Genomic DNA, 17,983 nt, shown 5'->3' on the forward strand with positions numbered 1-17,983 from the left:
GTGTAACTTTGTTTTACAGCCAAACTGTCTTTGTTCCAAAATTCAACTTATGCTCCCATTACATGATACAGATGGATCAGTGTCACCCTGACACCTGACTGACGTAGAGCAGCAGTAGTCTGAATTTCTACCTTTTCCAGGTGTCTGTGGAGAGAATGTTGGTACATCTTTTTCTAGGACAGCTTCAAAATTTTATTAGTAGCAGGCTATTAATTGCACTTTCTATATAATTGTTTTCTGATACCTGAAAAACAAAACACTTTTTTTAATCTGGTGTGTCAACTAGCTTAACTCATTCACTCCGGAGCAGCTCAGAAAAAGCTGCCTGCTTAATTCCACAATAGGAACAACAGTGGAGCCTGAGCTCATTTTCAGAATTTCCATTTGTAATACCATACAGAAAACAAATGTTCATAACTCTAACTATAAGAGATGGACTAAAAATGAAAATGCGAAAGTTGTTCAGGAGACATTGACCTTTCCAACAGTGTAAACGCTAATAGTGCATATCAAAGGCATTATTAAATATTTGGCAAGGAATGCTGATATTGTGCAGATTTTTTAACTTTTTGGAAAAACAAAGCATGATATCTTGGCCAGTGTACCATGTAGACCCATACAATTTGTACTTAATTTGTTTGTATGATTGTCCGCTAAATGATACCTTAACCATTACTGTGTGATGTTCCTTTACGGAGATATTCACAGAATTAAGATTAATATAACATTTCTCATAATTGATAAACAAAGAATAATATCTCATCACCAGTAACAGACAGAGGCTTCATATCAGTGCAGAAGTTGTCTCTCTCAATGTCAGTTTCAAAATGATGCTTCATTTGTGTCATCACCATGCTCCCTTGCAAAGATATGGGCATAATAATGAGAAGTATTGGAAATGTATAATTTTCATAATCCTACAAGACTAAAACTGTGATATCTGTACATGTGTACAGTGCACAGACACAGTTATTTTACCATGTTATAAGGAGTAACACTGTCTTCAAAATGAGGTATTACTTGGCACACTGACATGTTCCATTGCAAAGTTATTTACCAAAATATGAAAAAAAATTCCATAACTAAGTCCGAAACAAACTTTGATACTTGTGTACAACATACAGACACAGTTCTTTTACCACGTTGTAACTATTAATACTGTCTTCAAAATGAGGTACTACTTAGCACGTTCAGATGTTCCCTTGCAAAGTTATTTACCAAAATATGAAAAGAAAATCATACTTTTTATAACCTAAGTCCGAAACAAACGTTGATATCTGTACATGTGTACAACATACGGGCATCGTTCTTTACCATGTTGCAACTATCAATACGGTCTTCAAAATGAGGTATTTACTTAGCACATTCAGAAGCTCCCTTGCAAAGTTATTTACTGAAATATGAAAAAATCATAACTTCCATAACCTAAGTCTTAAACAAACTGATATCTGTACCTGTGTACAGCATTCAGACCCAGTTGTTTTACCATGTAGACAGATATCATTGTAAATATACACATTCTTGGTGTAGCCAACATACTGCAGAATGGGTACATGTAAAGAGAAAAAGAAAGGCAAGGACCGCCACTCCACTAATGAACCCAGGACAGGCATGGGACTTCAGTGGCATGCAAGGCCATCTGATCTGTCAGATACCTGTGCTTGCTACCCACTCAGACTGCTGACACCACTACAGTCTCACAACCTCCGTCAGTGTCAGCAGTCTGCCTTACCTATGCCTTTTCTCTTTACATGTGTCCATTCAGCAATGGACCTAAGGGATCAAGTTCTGCATTACCAATCCCTTCCTGTCATCTAAACTCTACACATGCCTGATAAAAGAATTAAAAAAAAAAGAAGTATTGCAGGATGGTTACTGACATATTCGATTGTACGTGGTAGCACTCTCCTGAAATGGTTCTTCAGTCTCAGCATCTTCACCAGCTCCTTACCACAGTTATTTGCCACACTCAGAAAAATATCATATTTTACGCAACACAATTCATAAGAGTTTTACTTACCATATTAGTCCTACTTGGTCATGGGTGTTTTCCATTCTGCTCACAAGCTGCATGTTACCAATCCTGCATAGCTCTCCTCAGGCCATTGTGGAGGTCAGTAAAGAAAAACGCAATGCCCTCCTCAGTTAGGTGAATGCCATCGCTTCTGAAAAGGTGAACATCTTCTGTGGTGATGCTGTCATGGCAGACTGTAGATCCACCGACCCTGTGCATCAAGCCATGCATGAATACATTCTGTAAACGTATGGCCTTGTGCGCTGCCCGTTGACTGTTTACCATATCTAGTGAGGAATTATGTCAGACCACACAAAATGACAATGTGGCCACGACTGCAGGTGTTCAAAAATTGCTCTGATTTGAAACCGTAGCCTTCCAATTAGTTGACTGATCACATCATTCCCTCCAATGTGCAGCACAAGGATGTTGGGCTCAGGTTAGATGGAACACTTATCTTTTAACAACTGCAGTACTCCACTCCAATGCATACCTCTTCTTGCAATCCAGTATACCTTCACATTGGATGCGAGGAAGCTCAAGTTGTAGTGGTATTCAGTTACGGAGGCATGGCTAGCAGCCCAGTGAATGTAGGAATGGCCACATACCCACACTCTCACTTGTCATTCTCCTGCTCATGAAGCTATGTCAGTGTCAGAAGGTGGACAAACCTGCACAGGAAATAAAATGCAAACACATTACTACTGATGTTTGACAGATGTATTGGAAGACTACATATATATGTATATCATAATGCATTACCTGGTTAGACCACCCAAATTTTCACTCCTATCCACAGGGGCATTATTCTTTTCATAAGGTACATCAGTGGTGATGACGTTGCAGATGTACATACCCACCACCCGTGAAAACTCCAAATTACACACAATGACTGACAAGGGGGCACAGAAAGAGCACATGTAAATGGAAAAAGCAGGGTAAGGACCACAACTCCACTAATATGCCAAGGATAGGCATGGGGCTTCAGCTCATGGGGGTGTGACGTGTCCCATACCGGTGCTGGCCACTCACTCAGACTGCTGGTAGCAGCAATGACTCCTGATTGCATGCAATGCCAGCACTCTGCCTTACCTCTGCCTTTTCCATTTACATGTGTCCTTTTGGCAATGGCCATATGGACTGAAAGGGGGGAGCTAATAGAAACCTTCTTGCCCTGACTTATACACATTTACTACACCTGAAGGGAGGGAGACTGAGTGGAGAGCTACACCAAGACAACATGTGAAAAGACCAACACAGCAGCAGTTGGCACAAAAGTTGTTACTTTCATGGAATATAATGAAAGCATTGACTATGTCCACATCTCATAAGAACCAGAACAAGTACAGCCACCATTTGCAGGCCTTTCTGGCTGTGGGATACTGTGTTCTGAGCTGATCTGCTCAGTCCACCCCATTCATGTAAGTATTATACATGTTTACAACTGGTGGACATGGCACCAATGCCTTTGTTCCATCACACTTTCTCCTGTGTGTGCTGGAGACCGACAAGGTTTTGTTACTGTTAGTTGACAGAAGGAATATTGGGTTGCTATCCTTCCATTCAGTAGCCAGCAGTGGTCCACTCTGCAACTGCTTGTAAGTAGACACAGCTTTTAGGGCTACACAAGAGAATGTGTATATGAAACAAGCACGTTAGAAGAAAACTACTGTAATTGGGTTCTAGCTGTTGTATATACATTCTCTAGTTCATTAATTAATGTGGCTTTCTGGCAAATCACAGAAGAAGCAAGTCTGTAAATAATACCATATCTATTCATATCCATCATAAAATACATTCTAGCACAAATCCTGTTAATTTAGTAACTGACTTAAAAAGAACAATATTTAAAATGTATGTCCAGATTTTGCCCCATATATTTGTTATATTTCTTGAAACTGTAAAAATAAAATAAACTGGTGGGGGGGGGGGGGGGCTTGCATTGACTCCAAGTGGAGAAAAACCCAAAGCTGGCTTGTGCATTCATCAATGTGATAACGACTACTACTTATGTGAATAACAGTGACAGCTGCTGACAGTTTGGCCTGAAAAGTGATGAGTCAGTGATATATTGTAACTGCACTTACTGGTAATGTGCTAATGACCTGAATTACATTACTGCAAAGCTAAACATGCTCAGACACAGGTGCTAACTGCTCCACAGAACCTGTTGAATAGGCATTCATTATATTATCTTGTGCAGCTGTTATACAACACAGACTCATCATCAGTAAGGACAAGACCTGAGTAATTCAGTAAACGACTATATTACTTAGATGAGCCCTTTCTCACATCTAAATTCCACATATGACTGACAAAGCCAAGAAAAATGCCCAAAATATAGGGTAGCTCCATGCTGGTAGTAGTCAGCAAGTAATTACGTTTATCTCACTCATGCAACTACTGAGTATAATCAGAAATACAATAACACAAGCAAAAATGTCAAACGTATCTGGCTAATCCATTTAAAAGTATTAATTCATGTTCTCTCACCTAACCATTCCCTCTAAGGCAGAAATATTGTCCAAAATATCTGGGTGAGCAATGTCAAGAATCAGAGAACAAGCCAAGATCACACCTAAATATTGCATGAAAGCCATGAGTGTTTCTAACAAGTGTTGAACACCTACACCAGCCCTTGGTCATAAGCTAATGGCTGGCCAGCAGCCAGTTGCTCAACTTGGGTTACCTGGGATAGCTCTTCTAAGTGACAGCTGCAAGTAAACCAATCAGCCTGCCAATCATGAAGTAATTGCTAAACACAATGTAGGTTCACTGACAGGATGCAGTTTGGAAGTGGATGACATAATGGTAAGAAGGTAGGTGGACATCCTATGTATGCAGAGGACAAGATGTAAGGGCACTACAGCAAAGCCACTTGGCTTGGGATCCAGAGTCTACTACTCAGGAGGATAGACTACAAAAGGTGTGCAAACTGTGGTGAGGGAGAAGCTTCAGAAGACAGTCATCAGAATGAATGATAGACTCAGGACAATCAGACTCAAGCTTACTGATAGGTCAGTATTCATAATCTCAGCCTATTTCCCACAGCAGGGTTGTATTAGTGAGGAAGAGTGCATTCAGACAGCACTTGCAAAACCTACTAGACAAAGCAGGACAGAAGGAATTACTGTTAATAATGGGTCACTTGAATGCACACATCGGAACAGAGAACAGGATACAAGGGTTGACTAGGTACACATGGGTGGGACAACAGGAATAAAGGACAGACTATTCTACAATTCTGGCAAATGACTTGCCAGTGGCCAAGACATGGTTCAGAGACAGAGAGAAAGAAAGGCAGAGTCACAAGATTGTGTAAAAGAGTGGCCAACATACAATTCAGGTAGACTTCTTCCTAGTAAGGAGAAGGGCACTAGGACATAATCAGTGATTGCAAAATCATCGGCAGTGAAAGAGTCAGCCCACAGCATAAAAAAGGAAAAGAGTGGAACGGGTTAACAACTTCAAGAATCTGTGAGGGATGGTCGCATGAGGAAGACAGAACTAGAATCAGAAGGGCTGCAGCCAACTGACACAGGTGTAAGGTGTGGAATACACACACAAAGTGGTGTGACCAGTACTACAGTATAGCATCTAATGCCACTCCCGGACCTGGCACCTGTCAACACTAGAGTGAAGAACAAATAAGAAATAGGTTCGTTCTCCAACCAAGCACCATCCCCTCTCTCCTAAGGATGAGCACCAGGCCCTAAGACCCACACCCTCATGCTCTACCTGTCAGAGCAAAACAAAAAAGTAACCTTCTCCGAGCTAGTGCTCCTTCATACTGTAACACTGTCATGCTCTGCTGTCCCACCTTCACATTTCAGTGAGAAGCAATTTTTTGAGCTATGATACAGAATCAGAATTGCCTAGATATGGCAAGGCCTTGACGAGTCTAATTATGGTGGCTGCCAAAAAAGCAATTACTAGAAAATGGAAATCAAAGTCTAAACCAACTGTATTAGAAGTAGTGAATATAGCAACAGAAATAAAACTGGAACTGGAATCTTCAGAAATGGGCAGGAGCACCCATTTGACTGGGTGGAATGTCTGGGATAGATTTTGATGGAAGTGGTAGAAGCAAATTAAATATGAAGACATTGGGTACTGTGGCTCATGCAGAAAAAGAATGAGGTTTAAAAGATGACAGGATTTGAATAAGCTATGTAATGTTTGACTGACAATGACTGGACAGATTATAAGTGATATGATGATATTCTTTCGGCTTTCCCTGGTTAGGGGTCGCCACAGTGGAACTCCGGTCCACTAATGATTGACAGTGAATTTCTATGGTGCCGAGTTGCCAGTCCGACGCCCAATATTCAAAGAAGGCACACCAATTCAGGCACGCACCTACCTGCATGTCTTTAACGTCACTTAGCCGTGGGGAGGACATGCAGACTCCACACAGAAGGCACTCCAGCCGAGAATCGAATGGGAGAACCTCTTGCTGTGAGGTGACAAAACTAACCGCTGCACCACCGTGGCCCTGGACAGATTATAAGTGATATAATGCTTGCAAATACAATAATGTCAATACAGTTTGTGATGTATAATGCTTGCAACAAAAAGTATGTCAAATGGTTTGTTTTCATTTATACTAATGTATGATTATTAAATTATCATTTATGACATAGCAAAGAGGTTTCTTGTTAAAAAAAAAATTTTAAAAACATATGGTCCAGCCAACCAGCACTAATAACTAGGGTGGTGACCAAGTTAAAATTACTCACGCCTGAAACAGGTATAAAGTAAAGTGTTTTCATGAAGACATACACATGTGCAGTAGATTTCATACAGAGGATGGTGTTCAAGGCATGAAACTTGACTTGGCTACGTTGGAGCAGTGGATACATGTTTGGCACCTTCTGCTCACTGTAAGGTGGTGCAAGCATTGGTACTTCACTAATAAAAACACCAGGAGAACACATGGGGCTTGGTATGCTTCTAAGTACATGACTAAAACTTAACCATTGTACTTGGGTATAGTAGTAAGCCAGCATAGTTGAGATATCACATCTAAATAACCCATTGTTAACTATGTCAATACAGAGAATGTAGCCAAATAACATGTAAAAAAAATTAGGCTAACAGGCGTAATGTACGAGCATGTTACTGCGGGTTATTTACATTGCTATTCCTCTGTACCGGTAATCGGTATTCACACAGCCACGTTACCCTAAATCAGCACATTCATGCAAAAAAAAAAAACAGTGCAGTGCAGACATCGGAAAACACAAACCCACCAAAACTTACTGCTATTATTTTATACTTGCCCACGTTGCCCTAAATTAGGACATTCATGGCAAAAACACAGCAGTGCTGCTATAGAATGAAAACACACCCAGACAGCATTTACCCTTTTGTTACACAAACATAAACCAGCCAGCCAAAGTATTCAAAAGCATTTCTAAACCAATGTTGGACAGCAGCCATTTTACATACTTCATCTTTGAGAAATGAGAGGGCATTGAGGAGAAAAATGTTAACTACTGTGCTCTTTTACTTATCAGCACACAGACAATACTGTTCTATTTAATTCTGTTCAAATGCACACCCATAACTATTTAACAATTATCTCAACTAACAACTGCATCTTGCAAACCTAATCAGTCACCTGACTGAACCTACATTCATACCTCGACATTATATACAAATACTATAATTTCTACTGCGTTTTTTTCCATAAAGGGATTTGGCGAGGAAGAATACAGCCTTCTTAAAATGATTACAAACACACAGCTGGAATTCAGAAGACAAAGTAAGTAAAGCTTCATGTGAAAATTAGAAGTTATGTACTCACCATAACGTTCCATCTGAGTAGGTGTATTCATTTGTCTGCATCCTGTGGGTTATGGATCCGATATCGGATCCGAACCGGCATAGTTTTCCAGCTATGGATCCAAGCTCTCAGCTCCTCCCCTCACCCATAATGCCCTGCTCTACCCTCATGACCTCAGATCGAGTTTGCCAAAGCAACAATACCCTCAAAAGGGTAACAAGTAATATGCAGGAAACTGAAAGGCCAGGGGGATAGGAGGGCGGGATGGTTGCAGACAAATGAATACACCTACTCAGATGGAGCGTTATGGTGAGTACATAACTTCTAAATCTGAAGTAGGATATTCATTTGTCTGCAACCTGTGGGACAGAGTCCCCAGCTACCTGAATCTTGGGCGGCCATCATGGAAGGATATTCCGGGGCACCGCGGAGCCAAAGGATGCTCTACCCCTAGATGCAAGATCCAACTTATAGTGAGAAATAAATGTATGAGATGAAGCCCACGTGGCTGCTGCACAAATATCATCTAGAGGAATCCTAGCCTTGAAGGCTGCCGAGGTAGATACTGACCGGGTTGAATGGGCATGAACACCCTCCGGTGCGGGCCTTCCTGACGCTTGATAAGCCAATAAAATGCACTGTGAAATCCAGCGGGATAGAGAAACTTTGGAAATTGGCTTGCCCAAATTGAATTTTGCAAAGGAAATAAACAGCTGGTCGGATTGCCTATGACCAGCTGTCCTGTTGAGATAAAATCTTAGTTGCCTGTGAACATCTAGTGAGTGTAGCCTATATTCACCTTTGTTTTCATACTTAGGAAGAAAACAGGAGGTTAATGGATTGATTGATGTTTGCTTCAGAAGCGATTTTAGGAAGGAAGGACGGGTTGGTCAGGGAGACACGGTCCGGATAAAAACCAAGTAAGGAGGTTTAGCTGATAAAGCTTGAAGTTCAGAAACTCTCTTGGCTGATGTAATGGCTACCAAAAGGCTGTCTTGTAAGACAAGAATTTGAGATCCACTGTAGCAGGGCTCGAAGGGGAGCGGTCAAGGCCTGAAGGACCAAAGAAAGGTCCCAAGGAGGAACTGCTTGCTTTATAGGGGCCTGAGAAGGAAAGTACCCTTAAGAAAAGTTTTGCACAATTTGGCTGACATAAGAGGAAGAGACTCTTGGCCAATGTGATAGTGAGAAATAGCCGCCAGTTGAACTTTGACTGTGGAACTGCTGGCACCATCATTAAAGAGAGGTTAGAAAATCAAGCACTACAGGGAGAGGAACCGTGAAGGGATCTAGGCCTTGCCGCTCCGCCCACAGAGAAACGTTTCCATTTGCCAAAACCTTTCTAGTGGATGGTTTATGAGCCGCCACTAAAATAGCCTTTACCGGAGAAGAAATACCGGTAAGTCCTTATCAAGAGTGGAACTGGAGCAGCCAAGCGGTCAGCTTCAGGTTGTCCAGGTTCGGAGGAGGAATGCAGGAAGGATGGGATATCAGATCCGGAATGGGATCTAGAATCCAAGGAGGATTCACCGAGTGAGACCTTAGGAAGGGGAACCAGATCTGTCGAGGCCAGAATGGAGCAATGAGAATCATTCTGCAACCCACCGAGAGGCTTTCTGAAGAACTTGCAGCATCAGAGGCAAGGGTGGATAGGCATACAGAAGACCGGGTGGCCAAGCATGCACCAGGCGTCTCTTGGGGTACCTCCGGGAGGAGGTATTAGGCGAAAAACTGTCGCACTTGGTGTTTGAGGGAGAAGCAAAAAGATCGCATGAAGGTGTTCCCCACCGTGCGAATATGCGTTCCGCTACTTGACAATTGAGAGACCACTCGTAAGGTGTCAGAATGGTGCGACTGAGCTTGTCCGCTAGGATGTTGGACCGACCGGAATATGCGTTGCTAAGAAAGCGATTGGTGGAGGTTGCCCATTCCCAAACTCTCATGGCCTCTCGACAAAGAGGGTAAGACCTTGTTCCCCTTGCTTGTTGATGTACCAGACAACAGACATATTGTCGATTGAATCGCAATTGTTCCCAAGGGAAGAAAGTCCTGAAGTGCTAGCGCTAAGAGCACTGCTCTCATCTCTAGAACATTGATATGCAGTAAGGTCTCTGAATCGTTCCACGTGCCTTGGACTGTCCGGCCCAGTGCCCCCACCGGCGTCCGTGGTCACCGTGGCGAGGGGAGAAGCACAAAATGGGCGACCCTCGTGGAGATCCGTGGAGTGGAGCCACCACAAGAGGGACCGCTTGCAAGCCTTGCTGATCGCTATGGGGTGATGCATGGGAAGAGCAAGGTATGACCACTGAACTAAGTGCGTCCACTGTAGAATGCGCATATGGAGCCTGGCAAGAGGAAGAAGTGCTATCGATGAAGCCATGGACCCTAGAGCCCTCAGGACCAACTCCGCTGGAACAGAACATGAATGGAGAATGGCCCGCACCTGGAGCTGCAGATTTAGAACTCTGTCCGCAGTGAGGAAGGCTCGTAAACTCCTTGTGTCTAGTCTGGCCCCTATGAAATCTAAGAGCTGAGTGGGTGCCAGGTTGGACTTGTTTGTATTTATTGTGATGCCCAGAAATGGAGCAAGATGGAGAAAGGAGTCTCGAGAGAAGTAGATGCCTTGTTGGGGTAAGAGCCAGTCGTCCAGGTAGGGAAAGACCTGCACCGCCTGAAGCCTCAGGTGGGCCGCTACCACTGCAAGTACTTTGGTAAACACCCTGGGGGCTGTGGTGAGACCAAAGGGAAGGACCCGGAACTGGTAGTGACTGGCTCCCAGCCGGCGGAGAAGTCTCCTGGGCGTCTGTCCATTAGGATGTGGTAGCCTTGAGATCTATCGAGCACATCCAGTGGCCTTCTCCCAGAAGGGAGAATAGATTGTAGAGTGACCATTGAATTTTCTTTGGGGACTGCCAGGTTCAAGAGAGAGGTCTAGGATTGGTCTTAGTTCCCCGTCTTTTTGGCACTAAAAGAACCTGGAGTAGAACCCTGATCCGATCTGGTCTGGGGAGCGGGCTGGATGGCTCTTTTCTCTAGCAGATGGCCAATTTCTGCCGCGGCCTCCCTTGACCGGGTGAACGTCTGGGAGGGACTGCAACTTTGGAAGGTGAAGGAAAGGAATGCGATATCCCTGGATATGATTTGGAGAACCCAGCAGTCCGATGTTATGGACTCCCATGCCGCTAGGTGCCCAACGTCCCCGACTGCCTCCAGAGTAGAGCAGTCGGGCAACCCTCAGGGTTGCTGCGGGCCGTTCAGAGAAAGGTTCCCTGGACCCGAAGTTTCTGGGAGCCCCTCTGCCTCTAGGGCGTCCTCCCTGTCCTCCTCTGCCACGGAAGGACTGGTTGTCCGGAGCAGGCTGGGACTGCTGCGACTTCGGAACCACATCTTCTTCTGACCCTTTTGGTTCCTAGAATAGGGCCTCTGGGGTGCAGAAAAGCGGATTCCGACGGCAGACAGCGTCTTCCGTCCTTCTCGCTCTGGGTCAACGTCGCGAGCGGTCTTGCCAAACAGAGCAGAACCATCAAAGGCGTCGCCTTGAAGGGCTCAGAAAAATCGCAGTGGCGGAGCCAGGCCTGGCGTCTAGTGACCAGTCCTGTCCCAGCTCTAGCGGCGCCTCCGTAGCATGGGAGAGTAGCATAGAGTATTGTGACTGACCTAAGAGTGGCCATTTTGGTGGAGTGCAGAGCTCTGTCCTCCTCGAAATGGACTCAGGGGATGCAGCGTACTCCTTAATAAGGTCTCGCTGCATCCGAATAACATGTGCCAAATAGTTCAGCGCCCTTACCGAAGGTCGCCGAACTGAACATCCGCTTCCCCAAGCGGTCCATCATCGAGACTCCTTGCTCGGTGGGTGGACTGAGGACTCTCCTGAGCCAGTTCCTCTTTGTGGCCGCCATCAACATGGCATCTACAGGAGGCCCCTTACTCCAATGGGTCCTGTCAGGCGGGCTAAGGATTCTATCAGGTCTTTTGGGAATTGGCTCCACGGTGTCGGTTCCTTCCACGCCCTGGTGGTAATAAGGTCCACCAGGGGTCGGCAGGGGACACCCAAGAGGTAGACGGGCCCGTTTGAATGCCTCCAAGAACACGGACTTCGTCCGAGGAAGACTTGGGGCAGACCACCCCTATCGGAGCATTTCCATGATGTCTCCAAAGGAGACATCCTCGGGGTGACCGTGGGGAGCCTTCCCTTCCTCCAAGTCCGTGTCTTCAGTGAGAGACTCAGGGAGTCAATGTGCCTCCTCTTGCATGCTTGCTTGCGGGAGCCTCCTCTGGGGGCTGTCAGAGGAGTCGCAGCAATTTGCTCCATGGGAGCAACTTGGAGCACAAGCGGGCTGTCCCAGGGGCGGATGGTGGAAGCCTGGCCCAGTACAGGCAAGTGCCGGGGTCCGGAGACCCTCAACAGAGCCCTCTCCACTACATCAAAAGCCGAAGGGCCGACCTCGACCAAAGGATCGACAATGGCTCCCCTCGGATCCGAAGAGTGGATCGGAGCCGGCGCGGCACTCGGATCCGAAGGGACAGTGCGCTCCGACACAGGCGGCGAAGGAGCACTGATCCCCGGATCGGCTCGGATCCAGGCTCCGAGATCGGGTCCGGCACTCGAGGGCATGGTCGGATCCGGTACCAAGTACTATCGGCTCCGACCTCCCCGGCTCCAGCTGCTCGGCTCCAGTGGCTCGAACCCGGCGGGTCGGAGAACAATGGGCTTAAAAGGTGTTGAGCTCCCCGGAGGAGGCAAGACACTCCCATCTGCATCTGGGCCTGGATGAACCTTCTCATCATCCGGTCCAGATCAGCATCGAGCTATGGGTAGATCTCGGCGAGGCTACCGAGGTAGGCCTGGAATGCCTCCTCGATAGCCTCGGCGGAGATCGGGTCTCCTCCTCCTCAGGACCCGGTGAGAAGCACACAGGTGACCGGAGCCGAGAAGGAGGAGACCGCACAGCCGGGAGAAGCCGCTTGGCTGGCGGGGCGAAACAGAGGTCTCGGCCCGCGTGGTGCTTCTCCCTCCGGTCCTTTTAGATGCATCCCTCCTCTCCTGAAGCGGGAGTTTGAGTCCCAGGAGCAGGAGGGGTGCCACAGGGGAACAGCTGCAGCCGGAGTCCCGAAGGAGCGGAGGTCGGAGCCGAGTCCGGTAAAGACCCGCCAAGACCAGCTTGGACCTCCGCTCCTCAGTGCCCTGGGGTTGAACCCTGCACAAATGGAACAACCAGATGTGAGGTGTTCAACCCCAAGACACTAACACACGAGTGTGGCCATCAGCGGTGAGAGCTTATGGCCACGAAAATATTGACTTAGGCTGTTCAGCCATAGTCACCAAAGTTAACTAAAGTTACAGAAAGTAACTGTAAAACAATAAAAAGCACACAGGCCTCACTCACACTCTACGAACCAGCGAGGGAGGAATAAAATTTACTACAGAAAATTAAATTAAACTAAAAACAGTCTATTATAATTGGAAACCTACTACATTCACACTAAAAATGTTAAAGAAGGCAAAATTCTCTATTTTTAAACAAGAAATATCCACTTAGCTGAGAGCTATGAAATCCACATCTAGTTACCAGCGCGGCAAACAAGATCTGGGGTCATGAGGGTAGAGCAGGGCATTATGGGTGAGGGGAGGAGCTGAGAGCTTGGATCCATAGCTGGAAAACTATGCCGGTTCGGATCCGATATCGGATCCATAACCCACAGGTTGCAGACAAATGAATATCCTACTTCAGATGTACAGTTTTGTACCTACCATAAATGTAGATGTTCGAGTGTTCACACTGCTGCAGTCATCACACACGGGTTATCGGCTGTCAGGCGGTCCCACAGTCGGCCCGAGTTCCAAAGTCTTGGTCCGGCGTCGGTTGCTGTCGCTTCTTCCCTGATGTCAGTGCGACAGGGGTATAAAAGAGGCAGCCAACACCATTTCTTCAGTTTTTCTTGCCCCAGATGTCAGGTGCCCCCAAATAGGAAGGCAATACATAATCCTAAGTAAATTACCTAAGTAGAAAACAATAGCTACAGCTGTAAGCAAATACACCATACAGCAATGCATCTTAGAGATTGTATAAACAGGGAGCTATAGATAAAACCCAAGTAAGAAGAGGGGAAGGTGGGAGGGTAACCTGGACTGCAGCAGTGTGAACACTCGAACGTCTACATTTATGGTAGGTACAAAACTGTACTATGTTCATCGTGTTACACTGCTGCAGTCATCACACTTGGGTTGAATCCCAAAGATAAGGCTGGGCGATTGGTACTAAACAGGGTTTGGAGAAGCTAGTAGGCCCTGCAAAACTGCAGTGGCAAAGCCAGCTCTGGTTTTTGAGTATAGAGGTAAGTGGTAGTGCTTGGTGAAGGTGTGCACTGAACTCCAAGTTGCAGCTTCCAAAATATCCTTGGTTGGTACCCCTCTGAGGAAGGCTGCTGATGTTGCTGTAGCCCTGGTAGAACGAGGACTAATGTTAACAGGTACAGGTTTCCCATGGTGTGTGTAGCAGAAATGGATACAATGTCCTATCCATTTTGAAATGGTCTGTTTTGATATAGGCTTTCCTTGAGATCCTGCAGCATAGGATACAAAGAGCTGATCAGATTTTCTGAAAAGCTTTGTTTTATCCAAGTAGAAACGTAATTGTCTGTGAATGTCCAAAGAGTGTAGGAGCCTTTCCCCTTTATTCTGGGGGTTTGGATAAAAGGTGGGTAAATGTATGGTTTGGTTTAGAGCCACACTGGATACTACCTTTGGCATAAAGGAAGGGTTAGTTTGTAAAGAGACTCTGTCTTGATGAAAAATGATGAAAGGCTCCACTGCCATTAGGGCTTGTAGCTCTGAGACTCTTCGTGCTGAAGTTATCGCTAGCAGCAGGGCAGTTTTCCATGATAAAAATTGTAAATCAGCTGAAAACGCTGGCTCGAAGGGCGGTAGTAAGTTTTTCCAAAACAAAATTGATGTCCCAAGTTGGTGTTGGTGCTCTTCGGGGTGGTCTTATGTTCTTAGCCCCTCTGAGGTACTGTCTTAATAATGGATGTGAAAAAATAGGAGTATCCGTGTTGTAATGAGCTGAAATAGCTGAAGTGTGGATCTTTATAGATGAAAAGGAAAGGCCTTTGTGCAACATCTCAGTTAAATATTGCAGAATCTGAGGAATATTTGGGACAAGAGGATTTTGGCCTTTAGCCTGGTTCCAGGCGCAGAATCTTTTCCATTTGTCTGAGTAGGCTTTCCTGGTGCTGGATCTCCTGGCCTCCAAAATGACATCCCTAACAGTTGTAGAGAGAAGTGTTGACTGGTTGTTTAGATAATCTGCCATGCAGCCAGATTTAAAGTCTTGAGCTGGCTGTGTAGAATCTGATTGTTTTGCTGGGTCAGCAGGTGAGGGATTTGAGGTAAAATCCATGGTGGGCCTTGAGCCATGTTCCTTAATATTGGATACCAGTGTTGGCATGGCCAGTCTGGAGCAATGAGTATCATTTGTGGCCTCTCTAATCTGGCTTTTAGCAGCACCTTTGCCAGAAGAGGTAGTGGAGGAAAGGCATACACGGTTAGTGTTTTCCAACTGAATGAGAGGGCATCCACTTTCCAAGCTAGTGTGTGGTATGCCCTTGTGCAAAACTTTTGCAGTTGGTAGTTTTGGGGGGAGGCAAACAGATCTATGTCTGGGCTCCCCCATTTTTGAGTTATCATTGTGAATACTTGTGGGTCTAGTTTCTGAGGATCCCTGATATTTCTGCTTAGTTCGTCTGCCAATGTATTTTTTTTTCCTGGCAGGAATTGTGCTTGTAGTTGAACTTGGTAGGTCAGTGCTGTGTTCCACAAGGTCATTGCTTGCCTGCATAAGGGGTAGGAATGTGTGCCCCCTTGTTTGTTTATGTACCACATCACTGTGGTGTTGTCCGTCTTTATTAGAAGTTGTCCTGGATGTAGGAGGTCCTTGAAAGCTCTTAGGGCATTTTGTACAGCTGTCATCTCTTTTTGATTGATGTGGAGGTGCATTTGATCTGCAGACCATTTGCCCTGAATACACTGTCCTGCCATGTGTGCTCCCCAGGCGTAATCCGATGCATCTGTTGTCATTGTTTGCCTGGCTGTGGGCAAGATGAAAGGCTGACCCTTGTTGAGGTGACATGCCTGAGCCCACCATAGAAACTCCTGTTGAAGGCAGGGAATTAGTGGTATTATTGTTTCCAAGCTGTGGCTGTTGAGTCCATATGCTTTTCAGGTACCATTGTAATTTCCTCATATGCAGTTTGACATATGGTATTAGTAGTATGCAAGATGCCATGAATCCCAAGGCCTGCAGAATTTTTCTTGCAGGGAGTTGGGTCTTTGTTGCCATCATTTTGAAGTATTGAGTCAGTTGTCGTTGCTTGTCTGGCATGAGATAAGCTACCTGGGCCGTTGTATTTAAGCTGGCACCCAGGAATATTATGTCTTGTGAGGGCACTAGTTTTGACTTATTTTCGTTTACTGTGTACCCTAGGCAACTTAGTAGGTTTTTTACAAACGCCAGATGTTTTAAAAGAATGTCCTTGCTGTCTGCTTGAATAAGGCAGTCGTCCAGGTATGGATGAAGGAGCGGCGTGGCAGACAGGCTACCTTCCTATCTGCCCCGAAAGCGCCGGACATGTCAGAATCTTTCTCAGTACCAAGCTTGCTTCCAATGTTTTACAGATGGTAATGGCAAGTCTAAATTTAGAACTATAGTCAGTAACCCCAGAATATTGCCCAAGATCTCTGTTTTACAGTTTCATTTTAATTTTAAATTTAAATTTAATTTTAAATTTAATTTTAATTTTTATTATTTTTTATGTTTTGGTTAAATTTAAGTTTTAGTACAGTTTTTTCAAACATAGGTATAATCGTGACAAAGCAAAAGGCTCCAAAGCATTGCTAGAGGTTAGGAATGGCACATATGAACAAGTAGCTGGATAATAAAAAGGAACTAAATAAGAGGAATGAGATGCTTCCAACCAGGTCCGTCTTCACCTTGTAGGCCTACTAGGGCCACACCCACAACTAGTCACGTCTCACTAGACATCTCTCAACCACGCCCCCTCCACAGTAGCATAAAAGCAGCACAGCAACAGCTCTCAGGTCATTCTGACCAGCGCTTGGGGAGTACACAAACAGTCCTTTTTAGGACTCACACAGAGCAAAAGAACCGAAGATCTCTTCAAGAAGAAGGACAATGGAGATCGACACCACCGCGGAACACCGAAGGACACAACAGCAGCTCTTCCCAGAGCCCATCCTGTCCATACACAAAACAGCTCTTTTCAGAGCTCACGTGGATCTGCACCTTACACCAAACAGCTCTTCTCAGAGCTCACAGTACACCAAACAGCTCTTCTCAGAGCTCACAGAGATCTGTATAAGCTCTGGTAAGAGCAACTGGAGACACATTGAAGAATAAAACAACAAAGTTCTTATTAGTGCTACCACCAACACCCGAACGGGCATTCAAAACACAAACCGGCCCTTCTCAGAGCTCACAGAAATCTGCATCAGCTCCGGTAAGACCAGTTGGAGGCACAGACATAGCTTCGGTGAACCAAACAAAACAGTTCTTTTTAGAACTACCGCATCTGCCCGAAAGGGCATTCAAAACACAAAACAGCTCTTCTCAGAGCTCATAGAGATCTGTACCAGCTCTGTATAGAGCTCCAGCTGCCCACAGGGCTAAAACAGCTCTTTTTAGAGCTAGCTCCACCACCGACTACACGTGGAAATCTGTTCACCATTTAGGATCAAGAGTGAAAGGCTTTGTAAAAAAGGTATGGATATATTTGGATTCCTCTTTGTCTGCAGTATGCAATTACTGGTGCCAGGCATTTTGTGAAGACCCTGGGCGCAGCAGATAAGCCAAAGGGCAGTGCAGAGAATTGGTAATGAGCTGTACCTGCTATAAATCGGAGGTATCTTCTGCAATTTTGTCTGATAGGGACATGCAGGTATGCCTCCTTGAGGTCCACCGTTACTAGCCAAGCCTTCTTGCCCAGCATGGGAAGAAGTTGCTGTAGTGGGAGCATCTTGAATTTGGGTACTTCCAGGTATGTGTTTAGAATGGAAAGGTCCAGAATGGGTCTCCAGGCTTTGTCCTTTCTGGGAACCAGAAAGAGTCTTGAGTAAAGTCCTTGTCCTTGCTCCTGTGTAGGAACCTGTTGAATGGCTCTCATGT

The sequence above is a fragment of the Protopterus annectens genome, chromosome 5.part0 (genome assembly GCF_019279795.1).
Source record: "Protopterus annectens isolate FY-2018-M chromosome 5.part0, PAN1.0, whole genome shotgun sequence".
Classification (NCBI taxonomy): domain Eukaryota; kingdom Metazoa; phylum Chordata; order Ceratodontiformes; family Protopteridae; genus Protopterus; species Protopterus annectens.